Source organism: Vombatus ursinus, unplaced genomic scaffold, assembly GCF_900497805.2.
Source record: "Vombatus ursinus unplaced genomic scaffold, bare-nosed wombat genome assembly UNPS02014802.1, whole genome shotgun sequence".
NCBI lineage: Eukaryota > Metazoa > Chordata > Mammalia > Diprotodontia > Vombatidae > Vombatus > Vombatus ursinus.
Window position 1 is genome coordinate 1,339,086 of NW_020954580.1, and position 21,292 is coordinate 1,360,377.

The following is a 21,292-nucleotide window of genomic DNA, read 5'->3' on the forward strand; positions in this document are numbered from 1 at the left end:
ACACACACACACACACACACACACACACACACACACACACACACAAAATCAAGGAGACGAATATAATCTTAGATAAGCACATACGATAGACATCTGGACGACCAGATGAAAATAGAAACGAATAGAAAGGAACTTTTTCTCAGTGGTATATGGCACCTTTACAAAATTTGAAGACATAATAGGACATAAAAACTTTATAGTTAAATTCAGAAAAGCATAAATATTAAAGGGATACTTTTCAGATCATAACACAATAAAAATTACATTTAATAAATGAAAATGGAAACAAAGATTAAAAATTAACATAATCTGCCCAGATTATCATAAGAAGAAATAGAGTATCTAAATAAACCTATTTTAGAAAAAAGAAGTTGAACAGGCCATAAATGAGCTTCCTAAGAAAAAAGCATCAGGACCAGATGGATTTACAAGTGAATTCTAGGGAATGTTTAAAGAACAATTAATTCCAATATTAAATAAATTATTTGGAATAATAGGCAAAGAAGAGGTCCTACCAAACTCCTCTTATGAAATAAACATGGTGTTGATACCTAAACCAGGAGGAGCTAAAACAGAGAAAAAAAAATTATAGACCAATTTCACTAATGAATATCAATGCAAAACTCCTACATAAAATACTAGTTAGAGACTATAACAATATAGCACAAAGATTCTACATTAACATCTGACAAAAAGAAAGGATGAAATAAATGCAAAAGGAGAAAAACACAAACCTAACAGGCATATAACAATCCAATAAAAGAGGGCAGAATAGACTTTTTTAAAAAGATGATGCAAGCAACTACAGTTAAAAAACAAAGGCATACAGAATAAAAATGAGAGAGGTTGGAATAAAATTAACTATATATAGACAAAGCAAAAACAAAAATCCTCAGCATCGAGAGATAAATGAAGAAATATTAAATATTAAACATGTGTGCATAAAAGGGTACGTCATATTTAAATTCATAAAGATAAAGTTTTAACGACAGTACAAAAAGACAGCAACAACTGTAGGAGACTTTATACCACTCTTAGAACTGAATAAATCTAACAGAAAGATAAACAAGACAGTTGAAGTTTAGAAAGATTTTGACACCTACATGATTAAAGAATACACACTTCTCAGCATTACATGGCACCTTTACAAATATGTCATTAGAACACAGGGAACATGTAAATAAAAGTAAAAAGACAGCATCATTAAACACCTCTCACAAACCACTGCATAAAGAAATAGCAATAGAGGGAATATAAGCAAAAGATACAGACCATGGTCTCTCACAAACCACAGCACAATGAAATTAGCAATAGGAAAATTAGCAAAAGATACAGACCAGGGAATCTTAATATTGACATCCTAAGTTATGAGGTCATAAAACAAATCATAGAAACAAATTAGTTATATGAAAAAGAATTATAACAATGGTAAAGCAACACATGAAGGAAAAATTTCCTCTTAAAAATATTTTAACAAAACAAGAGGATTGCTGAACTGAGTATAATTTTTTTAAACTTGAGAACTAACAAATTAACCAATTCAAAACATACACAAATGGAAAAATGTTGAAAATTCTATAAGTAAATATAAGGGGAAAAAATTATAGAAATGACCAACAATAAACCTTTAGCTAACCTTATAAAAAAAAAAAGAAAATCAAATTAGCAAATAAAAACATGGTGAATTTGCAACTCAGCAGAAATAAAAAAATGATTAAAAATACTATGCACAATTATAGCACCAGGAAAACCAATAATTTAAAGGAAAATAGATCTCAAACTATCCAATCTCACAAAGCCAAACTGAAGAAACCAAAAATGAACTACTAAAGAGAAAAAACCTCTAGTCCATATATAAATTTATTTAAATATTAAACATGTTTCTACAAAATATTTAAAAGTGTAATTAAGATTTATTAGATTTCTTATGTACATATTTCTTGCCTTTTTTTGTGTGTGTAAGGCAATTGGGGTTAAGTGACTTGTCCAGGGTCACACAGCTACTAAGTGTCAAGTGTCTGAGGTCGAATTTGAACTTGGGTCCTCCTGACACCAAGGCCAGAGCTCTATCCACTGCACCATCAGGCTGCCCCTATTTCTTGTCTTCTTCAACAAGTGATGGAAGGGGTAGAGAAGAGAGAATTTGGAAATGAAAATAAAATTGAACTAAATAAAGATTTATGCTACACAAATTATTCCCAAAGACTGAGAAAGAAAGCACTCTACCAAATGCCTCTTATTAGACAAGTATGATCATAATAGCTGAAGCAAGAAGGTATAAAGCAGAGAAAGATGCTAGACCCAATATCATTAGTAAATACTGATACAAACATTTTAAATAAATACTAGTAAAGAAAGCATATAGCAATATATCCAAAAATAATTCACTGTTACCAAGCTGCATGTATACCAAAGACAGACAATTAGCAAAATAATCAACATAATTAATCATATTAAAAACAAAAAAACAACCTAAACCATATAGCGTTAATCAACAGATGCATAGAAAGAATTTGACAAAATGCAACACTCACTTATGTTAAAAAAAAAACTCTAAAGCATTCAAGGGTCTTTTTAAAATATAAAAAGTTATGCATATGTAAAAGAAAATTGGCATTATTCACAATGAAAAAAACTAGATGTTCTCCCTTTAAATAATACAGGGGGTAAAGTAGAATCCCCTCCTCTCATCACTATTAGACATTAACAATTAAACTGTTCTATCTGCAGAAAATATGATGGCATCCACTGAAAATTCCAGAGAAATTACAGGAGTTTTCTAAGTGAGATAATTAGCCAATTTAGTAAATTAAGAAGATATTAAAGCTACAAAAGTTGTGTGTACATCTATAAAAACTACAAGAAAATTATATAGAAATCCTAATCAAAATAACGATAAAAAGTATAAAATATTTCTTAGTCAACATACCAGGACATACAAGACATAAGTACAAAGCACTCTTTATAGAAATCAAGATAAATTATGAAGTGATATCACTACTCCTGCATGAGCCTTGCCAATAACCATCCAATTAATTTGCCTATTTAGTATTATACTAATCAAACTACCAAGGGGTTACTAAAAAAGAGCTAAACAAAATAATGAAATTCCTATTGAGAAACAAAAGGCCCAGAATCTCATGGCAAATATTTTTTTAAGTAAAAATGAGGGTGAAATAGCATCTTCAGATTTTAAATTCTGTTTTAAAGTGGTAAACCAGCAAAACTTTTGGATGCTGGTTAAAAAACAAAAAAGTTCAATAGTAAAACGGACTAAGTAAGAATCAAAAAGAATCAAACTAAGTCCAGGGTTCAACAAACCCAAGAACATAAATTACTTAGGGAAGATTCCTTATTTGACCAGCAAAGCACCAGCATTATCAAAAGATCAAAATTTGCATTCCCAAATTAAGTAGTCAAACCATAAACATAATTCTCCAAAAAGGAACTGTAATCTATTAACAATCATATGAAAGAGGGCTCCAAGTCATTAAGAGGAGAAATGCGCATCACAACAGCTCTAACATTTCTCCTCACAACCAGCAAATTAATGGAGATGACAGATGACAAAAATAGTGAACGCTGGAGAAATTACAAGAGGTAACACAATTGTTGGAGCTGTGAATTGGTACTATCATTATGAAAAATTATTTGGAACTACATGATTCCACTGCTACTCATTTGGCCCAAGGAGGTCAAAGACGGTAAAACACACACACATACACACATACATATTTAAATACATAAATATTTAAAGATGCACTATTTGTCACAGCAAAGAACAAACAAAATAGGAGCCCTCTTACAGGGAAACAGCAAAGACATATTATTGCACCTTAAGAAAAGACAACTAAAACAATTCAGAGAAACACAGGAAGATTAATTTGAACTGATGAAAAGTAAACAGAACCAAGTAAACATACACTGACTATAACAATGTAAATAAAAAATAATAAAATGAAACTGAATTTTAAAAATTCTAATCACGACGCATAACCTTTGAGAATCAAACAATCTGAGAGCTAGAAGGAACCTTGGGAGCTAGCTAATCCAATTGATATACAGTATATATAAAATGAGGAAGTGCAACTCCCTCTCCTTTCCTTGAAGAAGTAGGGGGCATGCATATAAAACACTGCACACACAGTAAGAAGAGGTCAGAGGGCTCAAAGAAAGAGGGAGCAGTATATTTGGTATAGCTGATATAAAAACAAAAGGTATCAATACAACTTTTTTAAAATTAGTCATTAAGGAATTCAAAATCTAGTTAGGACAGCAGAAAAGTTAAGACATGGGTTTGGGAAAAGAATAGATGCAAAAGTAACCACGATGTAAGGAAAATATCACAAATACAAAGAGAGGTCTACCAAAGTGTTAGAAGAAATTTGAGAAAGAAAATATTTCATTTTTCTTTTCTTTTTGGGAAGATTTAGGTGTCAAAGAAGGCTTCATAAAAAAGGCTGTACCTTAAAGAAAAAGAAGACTTTTAAAAGAAAAGGAAGTGAAAGAAATAGGAAAATCTATTCTAGGTATGGTGGACAAGGTAAGCTAAGGCAGGGGAAATAGAAGAGGAAAAGAAAACAGAGAACACAACCATAACCCAGACTGGCTACTGGTTACAATGTAAAGGGAAACAATATGAGGTAATGCTGAAAAGGAAAAGTTGTAGAGGGCCAGGATATCTACATTGAGAGTTTTACACTTTATATTAAACAATCAAGGCTCATAATAGGGTTGAAAAGAGCTTTAGAAATCCATCTAATTACACTCTTCTTATTTAACAAGAAAAGTGAATTCCAGGGAGAAGGGGCCCAAGATCACATATTAGTGGCTCTGCTGATTACACGAAACCCAATCTCCTGACTTCTAGTCATCTTTTATACCCAGAGAGATTATAAATATCTCAAGGACAGACATCATTTTATAACCCGTTTCCAGAAGTTCTAGATATTTATGCATGTGTGTATACACACACATGCATACACAAACATACATACATACACACAAACACATATATGCACAAGGTGCTAAATTTGTTGAAGGAGATGAAAAGTAAACTGAGGTGTAAGTGACCTTGCTGAGGTCATACAGCACAATCAGTAGCAGATCTAAAGAAAAGAACCCAGGTCCTCTAACTCCTAACCCAGCTTTCTTTCCCCATGTTACCTGAGTAGGATTAAAAGGTCTTAGCATTTTAAAAAAGCCTTAAATATAAGTTCAAAAAAGTGTCTTTAGGCTATAGTTCTGCAGAGAAATGAATTAGAAGGAAAAGTTACTGCTGCCTCTAGAGGGTAGTAGTGATTTTAAAACGTACCAAAAGAAAAAAAAGCCAGGCCTCCACCTTAGCTCTACTAATTAGCCTATAGATCGTTGCATATCAATCTCCTACTGGGAACTCTAGTCCTCTCCTATCAGTGGCATGCCTTACTGTGGATTATGCATGTGGGCTATCCCTAGGCTTCCTTTAATCAATCTTAGTCTAATCTTATATTTAATCACATGGACAAGCAGGTTTCATATTAATGGGAAGACAGGCCTGGGTAGGCTGTCCCTATATGGACAATCAATGAGGCCTCTGTCCAACATAATTAGCCAGAGTCCAGAATTCTCTGCCTCCTTACCCACCCACCACCTCTCTCCTAAATAGGAGAAATCAAGTCAATATCCCTGAGTGGTTGCCAAAGCACAAAATACAGGGGGCCTCTCCCAAAACATATACACACAGCTAATAAGGCCTTCCCTCTTAAATGACCTTCAGTCTAGTCCTTATTTATCTTGTATATACCCAATTTGTTTGCAATTTCTCCATTAAAATGTGAGGTCCTTGAAGGCAGGGATTGTTTTTGCCTTTCTTTGTATGCTTAGCTCTTGGCAAAGAGCCTTTGCTCATAGTTAAGTACTTAATAAATGCTTGTTGATTGGGTGGCTCTACTGGATTCCTCATCCTCATCTGCTTCAGCTAGGTCCCTTCCCTCCAGTTTTGATTCTCTCTTCTTTTCTGACCTCCAGAATCCCTATTCTCTTGGTAACAACTTTCCATTCATTTTAGACTTTTTTAAATTATGTCATCTTCTTGCACTCTCACAAACCTGGTATCTTCCTCACCCTACCACCCCCCAGATGATTCCAAGTCACTCTTTCCAGTACTGGCTACATTTTTTCTTATGCCTCCAACCAGTCAATACTCTGGGTCATAAGAAGGAGTGGATACATTTCTTCCTCTTTACTGCCACTTCTAGATCTTCCTTCTAATGCCATCAATGAGCAAGCAGATTTTGTTTCCTGTTATATACCAACCACTAGGTCATTCTCCTTCCTTTTTCAAGGAGTTTGACAACTGGTTCCTAGGCTTCCACTCCAACCTCTGCCTTCATACTTGAGGACTTCAATATACATCTTGATGTGTTCCCTTAGTTATACTGGCCACTCATTTCAGCAACCTCACCTCCCATAATCTGTACCTTCTATCCAACTCAGACAAAGTCGGGCAATCATAACTTCTTCATTTTCCATCTCTCCCGTCTGCCTTCTAAGCCTACTCTTCAATATCACAATGTCAAGGTACTCCATGTCTTTCCTAAGCAATGCCCTTGATCTAGCTTCATTTTCCTTCCTCAAACTCTTCTGATGCTTTAAATCACAACAATGAATTATCTCTGTCATCTATCCTCTACATTCCTGCTCATAAGCCATATAAAGTTGTACAAATATAGTACTGTTTCACTACAGATGTATTTTACCTACCCTCAGATGGGCTCTTATTGACTCAACAAACCCCACAAAGGCTGTTCCAAACTTCTTCATTCTATAAGCCATCTCTACCACTGCCTCCCCACAGCATTTTTTTTTTTTGGCAAGGCACTGGGGTGAAGTGACTTGCCCAGGGTCACACAGCTAGTAAATGTGAAGTGTCTGAGGCCAGATTCGAACTCAGGTCTTCCTGAATCCAGGACTGGTGTTCTATCCACAAACCCTTTCAGTATTAACAAACCACTTTTCCTTATACTTTTCCAACTGGATCACATCTATCATAACCATCAATCCCTCTTAGCCACTGGCACCTAGAAGAGATCATTTAAATATGACTACCCAAAAGCTGTGATCAAAAAGAACCTAGACATCATATTTCAAAAAATAATTAAGGAAAACTGCCCTGATATCCTAGAACCAGAGGGTAAAAAAGAAATTGAAAGAATCCACCAATCGCCTCCTGAAAGAGATCCCAAAATGAAAACTTCCAAGAATATTATAGCCAAATTAAGAGTTCAAATATTATGTTTCCAGTCAGGAGAAAACATAAGGGTCTCAATAAAGTTAAACTGTTTACATTCCAATATAAGATGATACATGTAACTCCTAAGAACTTTATCATTATTAGGGCAATCAGAAGGAGTCTACATAGAGAGTGGCCACAGGTGTGAGTCGAACATGTTGAGATGATCTAATGATCTAAAAGAAATAAAATGTAGGAGTGAGAAAGAGGGATCCACTGGGAGAAAAGGGAATGGAGAAGTAGGGTGGGGAAAATATGGTCCCATAAAAGAGGTGAGCTAGGAAGAGCTTTTACAGTGGAGGGAGAAACGGGATGGTGGCAATGTTTGAACCTCACTCTCCTCAAAATTGGTTCAAAGAGGACCAATGCGCATGCGCGCACGCACACACGCACACACGCGCACACGCGCGCACACACACACACACACACACACACACACACACACACACACACACACACACACACACACACACAGTCTTACCCAGTAGAGAAATAGGAGGAAAAGGAAAGAAGAGATGGGGGGGGGAAGAGACATGATAAAAGGGAGGGTGGATTAAGTGAGGAAGAGGTCAAAAGCAAAACACTTTTTGAGGAAGGACAGGGTAAAAAGAGAGAACAATAGATAAAAGGAAATAGGATGGAGGGAAATACACAGTAATCATAACTGTGAATGTGAATGAGATGAGCTAACCCATAAACGGAAGCTGATAGCAAAATGTATCAGAAACCAGAATCCAACAATATACTGTGTACAAGAGACACACTTGGAACAGAAAGAAACACACAGTAAAATAAAGGGTTGGAGCAGAATCTGTTATGCTTCATCTGAAGTAAAAAAGGCAGGGGCAATGATGATCTCAAACAAAGCAAAAGCAAAAAAAAAAAAAAAAAAAGACCTAGAGATAATCAGGGAAACTACATTTTGCTAAATGGTACCATAGACAATGAAGTAATATTAAAAAATTTTACAGCAAGTTTCTCTGATAAAGGCCTTAAATTATTTCTCAAATATATAGGGAACTGCATCAAATTTATAAAAATAAGAGCCATTCCCCAAATGATAAATGACCAAAGGATATGAACAGGCAGTTTTCATTAGAAATCAAAGCTATCTATAGTCATATGAAAAAGTGCTCTAAATCACTATTGATTAGAGAAAGGCAAATTAAAACAACTCTGAGGTACCACCTCACACCTGTAAGAAATGACAAATGCTGGAAGGAATGAGGGAAAATAGGTACATTAATGAACTACTGGTAGAGTAATGAACTGGTCTGATCATTCTGGAGAACAATCTGGTACCATGCCCAAAGGGCATTAAACTGTGCATAACTACTGTCTCAGCAATACCATGTCTAGATATTAGAAGACCCTGTTTTCCAGAGCTAAGGCCCAACAAGCAAGCTGTGCCCTGAGCTTGGCATAACAACAATCCTTGGCCCTCATTCTCTGGATGACCTCAGCTCCAGCAAAATCCCAGAATTGTTTCACACCAGCATCAGGTGGTCTCTGAGCTTGAACAAGTACATAAAGTACCCATGTTCAATCATGATGCTATGAATCAAACTTGTCATAACTCTTGTCGTTATCCCTTGCTGTCATATAACTCACTCCACAGCCACTGGTATAAGTATCGAGATCTCTTCACACTGCCTCGGATTCCACCCACTAAGAGCATGTCCTCACTTGCAAGCTGTTTCCCTCACTTTGAAATTAAACTTCTGTTTGATTGCTAACTCTCCGGTCTCCAGGCTACTTTGTTCTGCTCCATTCACCCCTGGAGGCTGGCATTGACAACCAGTACTTGGTCTGTACCACAAAGAGATCAAAGAAAAAAGAAAAGGACCTAAATGTACAAAAATTTTTACAGCATATCTTTATGTATTAGCAAAAAATTGGAAATGAGGGGATATTCATCAATTGGGGAATAGCTTAACAAGCTGTAGCATAGGATTGTGATGGAGTACCATTGTGCTGTGGGAAAGGACAAGGGGAGTGGCTTCAATCTATATGAACTGATGCAAAGTGAAGTGAGAACTGGGAGATCACTGTGCACGGTAACAGCAATCTTGTAATAATGATCAACTGTAAAAGACTTGGCTATTCTTATCAATACAATGATCCAAGACAATTCCAAAGGACTCACGTGAAAAAATGCTATTTACCTCCAGAGAGCAAACTGATGAATTCCAAGTACAAATTGAAGTAAAATTTCCTCTATTTTTTTGCAATATGGTGTTTTCCATGATTTCATATGTATGCATGATTAATATCATATTGTGTGCCTTCTCAATGGGTTGGGGAGGGATGAGAAGGAAGGAAGTAATCTGGAACTCGACATTTTAAAGGAATGTTAAAAATAAATTAGAAATTAGAAATTTTTAAAAAAGAGGCATAGCTCCCAGAAAAAAAAAGAGGAGCTACCGTCTCAAGGTGCTGTGTCCTAGTCAAATGACACCTAGAGTACTGTGTTTTTTGGCACCCCAGATCAGGAAGGCCACTGTTAAGCTGAAAAATAGCCAGAGGAAGAAAACCAGAATGATGAAGAGCCTTGGAGTTCATGCCATGAGGATGAGCTGAAGGAACTGGAGATTATCCTAGAGAAAGAAGACTCAGGAAAGACATGTAGAAGTGTGTATCAGACTTGTTCTGCTTAGCCAGAGAGAGAAGAATCAGAAGCAATGGGTCAAGGTTTCAAAGAGGAAAAGTTAGGCTGGATGGATACCAGAAGAAATTTCCTAACAATATGAATCCTCCAATGTAGAACAGCTACCTCAAGGAGGCAGTCTCAGGAGATTCAAAACAAAGAGTTAATTACAACTTGTCAGATAGGTTATAATGGGAACTTTTTCTGGTATGGGGTGAAGTAGATGGCCACTGAGGTCCCTAACAATTCTGAAATCCAATGATTCTATAATTCTGAGTTTCAGGTTTGCACCTTCAGATTCACAAACAGGAAGCATCTCAGTTTCAGGTTTTTAGACTTTCCCTTTGATAACCTGTTTTTGGAGATTTTCCTCTTCAATAATAAATACTGACTCTAACCATCTTTTACCTTTGGCTACATGACACATCAAAAGTTCGGTTAATCCAGAGTAATGTACATTAGCTAATTTAAGGAGTGTATAATAGTAATTATGTCTAGCTGATGTTTTGTTAAACGTTATTTGGTTCAGGGGCAGCTAGGTAGTGTGGTAGATAGAGCACGAGCCCTGGAGTCTGGGGACCTGAGTTCAAATCCGGCCTCAGATCCTTGACACTAGCTGTTTGACTCTAGGCAAGTCACTTAACCCCAACTGCCTAGGGGGGAAAAAAAGATATTTGGTTCTTATGAAAAGAAAGGAAAAGAATGAGTGGCTTGAGTGAAATCTAAGGTTTTTTGCTCCCAGTGTCTGACAAAAAGCACTATTTGTATTCCTATTTTTTTTTTCTGATACTATCAAGCTATCTATCATCCAGGGAATGGCTATCTGGGAATCGCTACTACCAAAATGATTCATTCCATTTCCTATCGACAGGTGGGGTTCTCAAGAAACTCCAGCTCATCCTCAAAAGGAGCAACAGAATTTCTCAGCACCTACTTCAAGGAACAGCACCCACACCATGCTGCCCCACTCAACCTAAGAGTATAGCCAACTCTGCTTAACCAAATCCCTCTCTACAAAGATCTATTTTAAACTTTTATAATTCAAATTTTGACTGCTCAGGAACAGATCTTCCATGAAAACGTTAGTCCAAAGGAAATGCCCTGATAGTATTTTCCCTGAGTTTTCACAGAACCAGTCAACAACGTTAGGTCAAGTGTGTGCTTGTTTGCATGTTTGTATGCCTTTATCATTTATAATTTACTACTACTGTTGATGTATCACATCATCCTATTAACCACATGTTCTTAACCTAGAATCTATTAATTTTTTTGGAAATATTTGATAAATATTTCATTAGAATTGATTTTCTTTGTAATCCTATCTATTTCATTTTATCCATTTAAAAACCTTATACTGAGAAGGGATCTACAGACGTTACAAGGAGTCCATGATACAAAAAAAAAAAAAAGGTTAAGGAGCATGGTATTAAACTCTAAGTCCCATGAGAACAAGGCCTTGTCTTAAATTTCACATACCAAGAAAAGATTTCTTGCTAAAGTATTCATTCAACAAATGTTTATAAATTATCCATGAATCAAATTATATTAAGGAACATTTATTAAGGGCCTACGATATTACTTTTGGGCAGCTGGGTGGTACAGTGGAAACAGCGCTGCACTTGGAATGAGTTCAAATTCAGTCTCAGACACTTACTAGCTGGGTGACTCTGGCAGGTCACTTAACCCTGTTTGCCTCAGTTTCCTCATCTGTAAAATGAGGTAGAGAAGTAAATGGCAAACCACTCCAGAACCTTTCCAAGAAAATCCCAAATGGGGTCATGAAGAGTTGGTCACAACTGAAACAATTGAACACCACCACCAAATTACTTGGTACTGTTCTAGATTCTGGCAAAAAGTAAAACAGTTCCTATGTGTATACTCACATATATACACATAAAATACATACAAGGCATTGCAGACAGACAAAACAAGAAAAGACTCACTAATAAAGCAGCCCCTGGATTGAGCTTCGATTCTAAGAGGCAGAAGTGAGGAGGAGGCAAGTGCATTTCAGGCATAGGGAACAGCAACCAGACCAGAAACATGGCCATGAGAGTGGTATGGTGTGTGAAGAACAGCAAAAAGGCCACTTTGTCAGGACCAAAGAGTGTAAAGGTAAAGACATGTATTTCACTTGTATTTCATTAGATGATCTCTAACAGCTACAATGGTTAAGTAGGTGCCAGACTTACCTTTACGTAATAGAAAACCACTCAAGTTTATTGAGCAGGATCAAGTCTGCTCACGGTCAGACCCATGCATTAGGCACGAATGCCACTTTGGTAGCTGTGGGGAGGTTGGATTGTAAAGGAGAGACTTCATAGAATCTGAGAGCTGGAAGGGAGGTAAGTGACTATCTAGTCCAACTCATACATGATAGGAATCCCCCTGTAACATACTAAGACAAGAGTTGCCCAAATTTTTCTTAAAGACTTTTCACAGAGAGGAGGCCATTTCATTTTTGAAATTTCAAGCCTAAACTTATCTCTAACTTTTACCCATTGCTCCTGGTTCTGCTCTCTGGGACTAAACAGAACAAGTTGTATCCCTCCCCCAAGATAAGAACCCTTCAACTACTTAAAGACAGCTATCATTCCCCCTACCCTCCAAGTCTTTTCTTCTCCAGGTTAAACACGCCCAGGTTCTTCCTGACATGTCATAGACACAAGGTCCTTTCCCATCTTTATTGCCCTTCTCTGGATGCTCACCAGTTTATCAATGTCTTTCTTAAATCCTGGCACCCAGACCTGAACACTTTACTATAGATGAGGCCTGACTAGGGCAGAGTGGGAATGTCATTTCCTTATCCCTGGAAGCCATGTCTCTCTAAATGTTACCTAAGATTGCATTAGCTTATTTGCCTGCCTCATCACAGTAATGACTCATACTAAACTTGTGGTCACTAAAGCCACCATATCTTTTTCAGAATAACTGCATTCTAATTATGTCTTCCCCACCTTATACTTGTGGAGTTGGTTTTCTTGTACTCAGATGCAAGACAAAAGTCCATCCAATACTCTAGAGCTCATCAAGTTTCTATTGAATCCTGACTGTTTTAATTATGCCTTCCAGGGATCACCTGCAAATTTGATGAGTATGCCATCTATACCCAAAAGATCAAGCACAAACTCCTGGGATACTCTATAAAAGACTTACTCCTATGTTGACCGTGAACCATCCACGACAACTCTGTTGAAGCCAGCCATCTGACCAATTCTATATTTATCTATTATCTAAATCCTTCTCTCTCCATCTTCTCCACAAGAACAGTATAAGATACTTTCATCAAAAACTTTGCTAAATTCTACCTAAGCTATGTATCTACTGTATCCTCCCCTCATATACTAGTTTAGTGATACTGTCAAAAAAAGGAAATGAAGTTAATGTGGCATGACATATTATTGACGAAGTCAGACTAACTCTTTGTAATCCCCATTTCCCTACCTACATGTTCTCTTCAATGATTCATTCTCAAATTTTCCCACAAATTCAATTCGTTTCCTCATCTATACTTTGCAAGCTTTATTCTCTTCCTTTTTTTTTTCTTAATAAGAACAATGTTTGCCCTTCCCTAATCTTGTGGCATCTAACTCTCTATTTTTCAACATCACTGACAGAGACTCAGCAAGCACATCCATAAGTTCTTTCAGGACCCAGAATATAGTTCATTCATACTTGTTTTGGATATCAATCCACTTAAAAAGTCATTTTTGTTCTATCATTTTTACCTCCTTTGCAGAGAGAACAGAAAACACCGCGTAACTCATCTTTTCTCACTGCTGTCAGTTATTGTTCTTTTATAGCTAAAAACAAAAAACTTCTTTATGTTGTCCTTTGCTTTTCCCACCAGCCTCACCTCATTCTGAGCATTCCCAACACAATTTTTATAAGACCATGATATGCTATTATTCCTATCTCTTACTGTTCATCCTTTTGTCTTCTGCACATTTCTTTAAAAATCTAAGTTGGTTAGTGAGTTCCTTGTACACCCTCATGTCTCTCTGGACAAACCCCATTTCTCCTCCTCATTAGAATTCTCTTTATGCCTTTAGAATTTCATCCTTAAGCATCAGCTGAGTGATTCTTCCTGGAATACTTTAATAAATAGCATCTTACCTATATTTCCTCAGAACCCTGTGAACTATACTTTCCCAAAATCTTAAGTCCATGTCAGACTATTACTGGATCTACTCTCTTCTACCACAAACTCTAGAACGGAAGAGTCATTTCAGCTCAAGGTTCCCATCATTTCCACACTAGTAACCAGTTTCTCCCTTTAGTAAGAATCAGATCCAGGAAACAATTTCCTCTTCTTGATTCACCACCTCTTGAAAGATAAAATTATCACCAGGGCAAATAAAGAAGTGTTAGCTAGCACTTTTCATGACAGCAGAGAAAAGTAGATACCCATTGATTGGGGAATGGCTAAACAAACTGTAGTTCATGAGTGTAATGGAAAATTACTGTGTTTTAAGAAGTAACAAATGAGGAATACAGAGAGGCATGAAAATTTTAACATGAACTGATTCAAACTGAAGTAAGTAGAGCCAAGAAAACAAGATACAGAATGATTACAACACTATAAATGTAAAGAACCACTGTGAAAAGCTGCAAAGTCACAAAGAACAAGTTTGGCCCCAAAGAAGAGATATGAAGGAGGGCTCTACAAGTATGGCACATTCTACATACTGTCCAAATTTTTTTCCCAAAAATAATGAGTGCTTTTCCTGATTTTTCTTTCTCTTCTTCTTTTAAAAAATTGTAATGGAGGCAGCGAGGTGGCACAGTGGATAGAGCACTGGCCCTAGAGTCAGGAGGATTGAGTTCAAATCCGGCCTCAGACACATAACACTTACTAGCTATGTGATCCTGGGCAACTCACTTAACCCCACTGCCTAACCAAAAAAAAAAAAAAAAACAATAAATACAAAAGTATACAAAGTAGTTAATACAATTTGGTTTATGAGAAACGACATTAGCAGACCAAGAAGGGTTTCATGCAGAAGACAGAACTTGAGCTACCTCTAACAAGAAGAGAGTAAGGAATGAGATGGAGATAAAGAGAGGAGTGTAGTAAAGTAGGAGAGAGGATGAGGACCTGAAACAAGTGGTAGCTGTGAGAGTCAGAGAGAAGGGGTCAGATATGGGATATTGTGAAAGCAGAAACAGCAAGACTTGACAATTGATTACATACATGGAATGATGGAGAGTGAGAAGTTTAAGATAATGCTGAGGTTATTAACCTAGGAGACTAGAAAATAGAGAAGTTTGATAGAAGGGATGGTTTGGAGAAAAAGATAGTAAGCTCAGTTTTGGACATGATTAGTTTCACATGTTTCCAGGCCAACAAGTTGAAATGTCCAACAGGCAACTGGTAATGGGGGAACGAATCTCTGGAAAGATTCACTGGACTCCAATGACTCTGGAGGAGAGGGTGAGGCTGACTGACAGCTCTGCCTCACTTAAATCCAATTCACAAGCAAGTCAAGACATCACCCTCATGATGTCAGTGGTCCTCATCGAGAATGAAGGATGAACAGCAGCAGCAGCAAGAGGCTCCTAGGTACTACAGTGAACAGGAAGCAGGGCTTGGAATGAGGAAGATCTGAGTTCAAATACTGCCTCAAACAGTCCCGTGTGATGTCATGCTCTGTGCCTCAGTTTCCTCACTTATAAAAATGGAGATGATGATAATATCACAAGGTTGTGATGATCAACTAAGTTAACATATGTAGAATGCTTTGCAAACCTCGAGGTACTGCAAGTGTGAGTTATTGTTGTTGTAATCATCATCATCACCATCATTATTATTATATAGATCTGAGAGTCACTGGAATAGATAACGAAACCCATGAAAGCTGATGAGGTCGGCTAGAGAGAACGCAGTAGGAGTACAAAGCAGGCCTAGGACAGAGCCTTAGGCAACATCCACAGTTAAATAGCCAGACCTGGATGAGAAATCAGTAAAGGACAGTGAGGAGAGATCAAACAAAGAGGTAGGAGGAGCAGAAAAGTACAGTCATACCTCAGAGATTTTGCAAGTTCGGTTCCAGACCACGACAAGAAAGCATACACGTAGAAAAAGAAGGGCCACCTCTGTCAGAGACAAAGATAAGTACATTTAAAGGAACAGCAAACTGAGTCATGCAGAATAGGAAATATTATAAAGAAGCATTATTTAATGACAAATCTAAAAGGTTACTTTAAAATCAAATCCTTCTAGGCATTTTTAGTATAATGTCTGATAATCCAAAGGAGATATAAAAATTTTTTTTTTGAAACTAAAGATCAAGATAAGTCACATTATTAAAAGGCTAGAATGTCTTCAAATAAGGTCAACTAAGGCCCAAGGTCAGGTAAAGTGAAGGCAGTAGCTGAAATCACGACCTTAGTACACAGACACAAAAGTGTCTTCCAAGCTGATTATTTGGTACCATGATTTTGTGGAGCAGCACCTTCTTGAAGAGGGCAGGCTGCATCTCCATAGGCCACCTGAGGTTCACAGTAATTTATAATGAGTCACTACCACATTTCAGAACATAAGATCATAGGTCAAGAATTAGAAGGGACCTCAAAGATCACCTAAGACAATTTTTTATTTTCTCATTGAGGAAACAATTACCACGGAGGTTAAGTGACTTGCTCAAGGTAACCAAGATTTCAGAGACATCATTTCTACTCAGGTCTTCTGACTCCAGAGTCAGTGAGTACTCTTTCCACTGTATCATAAAGGATGCCTCCTTGACATAGTTGATAAAGAATAAATGATTCTTATCAGTCAGTCTTAACTCCAGAAGTACATTCCATGAATTTAAGGTTAAAATGTTTTTATCCGATACATAGTAGATACTCAATACTTAACAAAATGAAGTATGTATCTATTATATGATGATCTGAAATACTGCAGTCTACATCATTGTGGCCTAAAAAGCCTAAGAGTCTTACATATAATTAATTAAATACTTCATATTTTTTTATGACAGGTAGCCTGGAATAGTGAAGAGAGAGCTAGCCTTGGAGGCATGAAGACTTGGGTTCAAGTCTTTCTTCTGATACATAATGAGTGCATGACTCTGGGCAAGTCTCAATCTATTAGTGTCCCAGCCAATTCTCTCTAAGTTATAGAGCGGTACTCATCTGCACTGGTAGAGGGAACTTCCTCAGTGAGGAGCTCCCCAGACCAATGGAATCACTAGTCCAAAAAGAGAAAAAAAAAAATGGGTTTACCTAAAGTCCTAAGTTTGTTTCTAGCATGGCATTAAGAAATGAATCTGAACCAAGTCCTCTTCACACCTGTCTGTTTACTAGCTTTCCCCTCGAGAAACTAACCAGGTCCTAAGGCCAGCTCAAGCATACCCAATTGTAGCTTCTCAGTTTCTTCCTGTCTCTGACACATTCCTAGCTGTGTGACCTTGGGCAAGTCACTTAACCCATACCAGCACTCAGCTTATCATGAGGATCAAGGGAGCATCTAGCACAGTGTCTGGCACAGAGTAAGCACTATACAAATGTTAGCTGTGATTATTCTTCTCTTAGAAGCCAAAGATGAACTTGCCTGATCAAATAAGATAATGCCAGTAAAAAACACTTAGAACCATGCCTGGCACAGAGTAGGCACTATATATATGCTTGTTTCCTCTTCTTCCCTTCCTTGTACAGCTAATCTGATATTCCCAAACAGTTGATATTTATTCTGAAAACCAATCTTACTCATTTCATGGTATATACCCTGCAATGATGCTAGAGATGAAGGCTGAGAGAAGAAAAAAGGGAATTAACTGCTGACCCCAAAGTTTTGGTTCCCATGATGGAGTTTTGCCTAAATCTATGAAGATCTGGCTTTTAGAGGCATCCAAAACAATGCAATTGTACATGAGTCTTAGTATCGACCACAAACAGTACTTGACTTCCAATGTCCACATTATAACAGAAAGATGTGATCAGCACCCACCACTCTCTCAGCTCTGGGCCCTGCAACCTGTAGGAATAAAGCCTCTAAATATGCTCAATGTTTCAGGGTTTTGATCTCTTCATTCCACACATTTCAGACTCATGAATTGTATTTTCTAGTAAGACCTTCTTTTGAAGTGAAACAGACCAATCACAGTCACAGAACTGGAAAAGACCTTAAAATTACCTGATTCAACCCTTTCATTTAATAGATTAATAAGATCACAGATTTAGAACTGGAATGGCCCCAACTCAGCAAACTTATACCTGGAGAGATTAAGTGATCTGACTAAGGTCGAGCACCTTGTTAGAGACAATAAGAAGTCAGCTCTCCCAAATGCAAGTTCAATCCACACCACACTGATGACATCTATATATTTTTTTAAATAAGAGAGAAATTGGCAAGACTTAAATCTAAAAAGAAAATTCACTGTAGTGACTAGGGAAATAATGTAGCAATTCAAAAATGTACCTACATGACAAGGAGAAAAACAACATAATAATGTGCTAACTACATCCCTGAAACATAGTACTTCTTCCTTAATGAACTCTACAAAGGTGTCTTAAGGACTAATTCACATTTAAACCCCTCAGAACTAATTCAAGACATATCCACAGAACAAAACTTTTTAAACTTTGATGAAGGAGCTGTGTTTTAAACTACAGCTCTCCTAAGGTCATAGAATTCACGGTAAAATTGGCCAAACACCACTTTGAAAATCTGCAGCAACCTTTTATTTTCACTAGATCTATTTCTTCTCCAGTGTTCATGTCATTCTGAAGTTTTTATGCCCCAGTCAGAGAAATGCAGCACAGTATAGGGAGACAATACAGTAGTGAACTTGGATGCCAAAAAAACCCAGGTCAAAATCCTGCTACAGACTCTTACCTGTTCAGATCACTTAATCTCTGTGCCTCAATTTTCTCACCGTAAAATTAGGGTACTGGACTTGATGGCTTCTAAATTCTCTTCTAGCTACAAATCTATATTAGGGTGGAGAGAAAGGGCTGGCTTCAGGGATGATTAGGCTCTGCAGCTTACTAAATTAGTGGCCTTAGGTTAAGTGATTTACATATAGGAAGTGGTTTGTTGAAATGAGTTGAACTGTCCAAGGTCATATCTTGAGGCGCTTCAATAGCTGTACTGTATTACCTGGAAGGTCCCATTCTAGCTCTAAATCCTGATTTTTAAGTCTCCAAAATGCACTAAGGTAAAAACAAGTGTAATTAATTCTCAAATGACCGCATGGATCAGAAGAAAAAGGTCTCAAAAGGATGTCCACAACTTCCAAAGGGGGTAGAAAAAAAACTATGGCACATTCTTCTTATTGTCCCAAATAGCAAAGGTAGTTTGGTATGGTGGAGTAGGCCCTGTAACCCAATTTCATCCACCTTGCATGCCAAGAGATTCCCCTGATCCTCCAGCACAAAAGTTGCCAAAACACAACAATAAAGCAGTCTTATTTCAGATGCATTTGGCTTGGCTAGGATATGGGTTGGGCCTCAACCCACCCCCACAGCACCCCCAGCTTATGCCTCAGTTTCTACCATACACAGACTTGTAGACGACACTCCCACTCCCACCCCCAACCCAGATCAGGCATTGGCTTTGCATTTCCTTTTTTCACCCCCAAGCTAAGCCAGATCCAGCAGTAATGCTCTTAACAACACACTTACACCCCAATCCAGACCACGCTTCTCTCCTTCACACCTTCATGCTACACAGGATCCAGCAACACAATACTCTTAATGCACCCCACCCTCCATCCAGACCAGGTTTTCCTTCTTCCGCCCCCGCTAAGCCAGATCCAGCAGCAGCAGCCAACCCCTTACCCCCCCCCCCCCCGGGCCAACTAGACCGTGTTCACCCCCTCCCACTCCTTCGCTAAGTCAGATCCGGGAGCAGCTATGCTCTTAGAGCCCCTACCCCTCAGACCGAGCTCTCCTCCTATCACCCAATGCAGACCCAGCAGCAGCGATGTTCTTAGAGGCTCCCCAACCAGCGCCAGGCTCTCCCCCACACACGCCCCACGCTTCAGGTCCAACAGCAGCAATGCCCTCAGAGCCCCCCACCCAGGGTCTCCCCCACACACGCCCCACGCTGTCAGGTCCAGCAGCAGCAATGGCCTCAGAGCTCCCCACCCAGGGTCTCCCCCACACACACCCCCCATGCTAAGTGAGATGCAGCAGCAATGCTCTTAGACTCTCCTCCCCCCGGGTCTCCCCCACACACCCCGTGCTAAGTCAGATGCAGCAGCAATGCTGTCGGAGCCCCTCCCCCAGGCTCTCCACCCCTCGCCTCCACGCTGTCAGGTCCTGCTCCAGCTCCCAGAGCCCACCCCCATCACTCCAGAGAGTTGGAGTGTGGCATCGCCGCAGCCTTCGCCTCTTCCCTCCCTCTTGGGGTCCCCCGCCCAAGCCCCCCAGAGGCGGCAGTACCCAGGGCCCCCCGGGGGCTTGAAGCCTGGCTGGGCCGCGCGGGTCCGGGGGCGCGCAGCCTCACCCCCATCCCACCCCCCAAACCCCCCCGCGCGTCCCCGTGCGCGCCCCCGAGGGCCCTCCGCGCCGGGGGAGGATGGAGGCGGGGCCCGCGTGCCGGCCAACGCTCCCCGGTCCCGGCCCGGCGGCCGGCTCGCCCCGGACCTGAAGGAAAAACAATGGGCCGGCGGGGCGTGCGTCCCTCACTCACCGAGCGCCGGCGCCACCGCCTGCGAAGGCCGGCTCCCCGCGCCGCGCCTCGGCTCCCCGTCCGCCTCCGCGCCGAGCCGGCCGGAGGCCTGGAAGCATTCAACCCCACCCCCTTCCTCGCCCGCTGGCTCCAGGCGCAGGACCCGCGGCCGCACTTCCGAGGCGGAGCGAGGCCCTCCTCCTCCCTCCCTCACTCCCGGGCCACCCAGCGTCCCAACCGGCCCTTGACAGTGGCGACTAACGCTACCGCCACTCTCGGGCGCTGGGAAGCCAATGTCTGTTAAGTCCCGAACCATCCGAGACACGCACCTCCCAGCGGCTCGTTTGCATATTCAGGAGCCGCCGCCGCCCATTGGCCCGCCGGCGGTGGCGCGTGAGGGGATGAGCCTATCGAATTCCGGCCGGGAAGAGTAAAGCGAGCGGAGGAAAGGGGGAGGAGCGAGGTTACTACAGGTCATTTGGGCCCGGGCTCTGGAGTCGCCCGGGAGGAGGCTGCCCCGGCTGAAGCTGGGCGTGCACTGGAGAGGTGGTTTCCCGGTGCGGCACGACAAAGTCTGGGTCCCAGCCTGCTGCGGGGGGAGGGAGAGGAGAGATTTCCTCCAAATAATCCAAAGTGCGTTATTCCTGTCGCCCGATATAGAATCTGTAGAAGAAATCACCTGTGTTTTCGCTCCTTCATTTTTAATCGCTTTAATCGACACGTTTTAGCAAAAATCGTTCTTTTCGGACCAAAG

General features: G+C 39.7%; 1 protein-coding gene across 3 annotated transcripts in view; it reads right to left on the bottom strand.

The window, feature by feature from the left end:
- ACSL3 (acyl-CoA synthetase long chain family member 3) overlaps positions 1 to 20,641 on the bottom strand; it is a 79,183-nt gene extending 58,542 nt beyond the window's left edge. For 2 of the 3 annotated variants that reach the window (XM_027873769.1, XM_027873767.1), the window contains exon 1: positions 20,560 to 20,641. The gene's annotated coding sequence lies outside the window, so the exon portion shown is untranslated. Of the gene's footprint in view, positions 1 to 15,945; positions 15,992 to 20,559 lie in introns of those variants that run through there. The other variant, XM_027873768.1, reaches the window with a different exon arrangement.
- Positions 20,642 to 21,292: the final 651 nt, after the last annotated feature.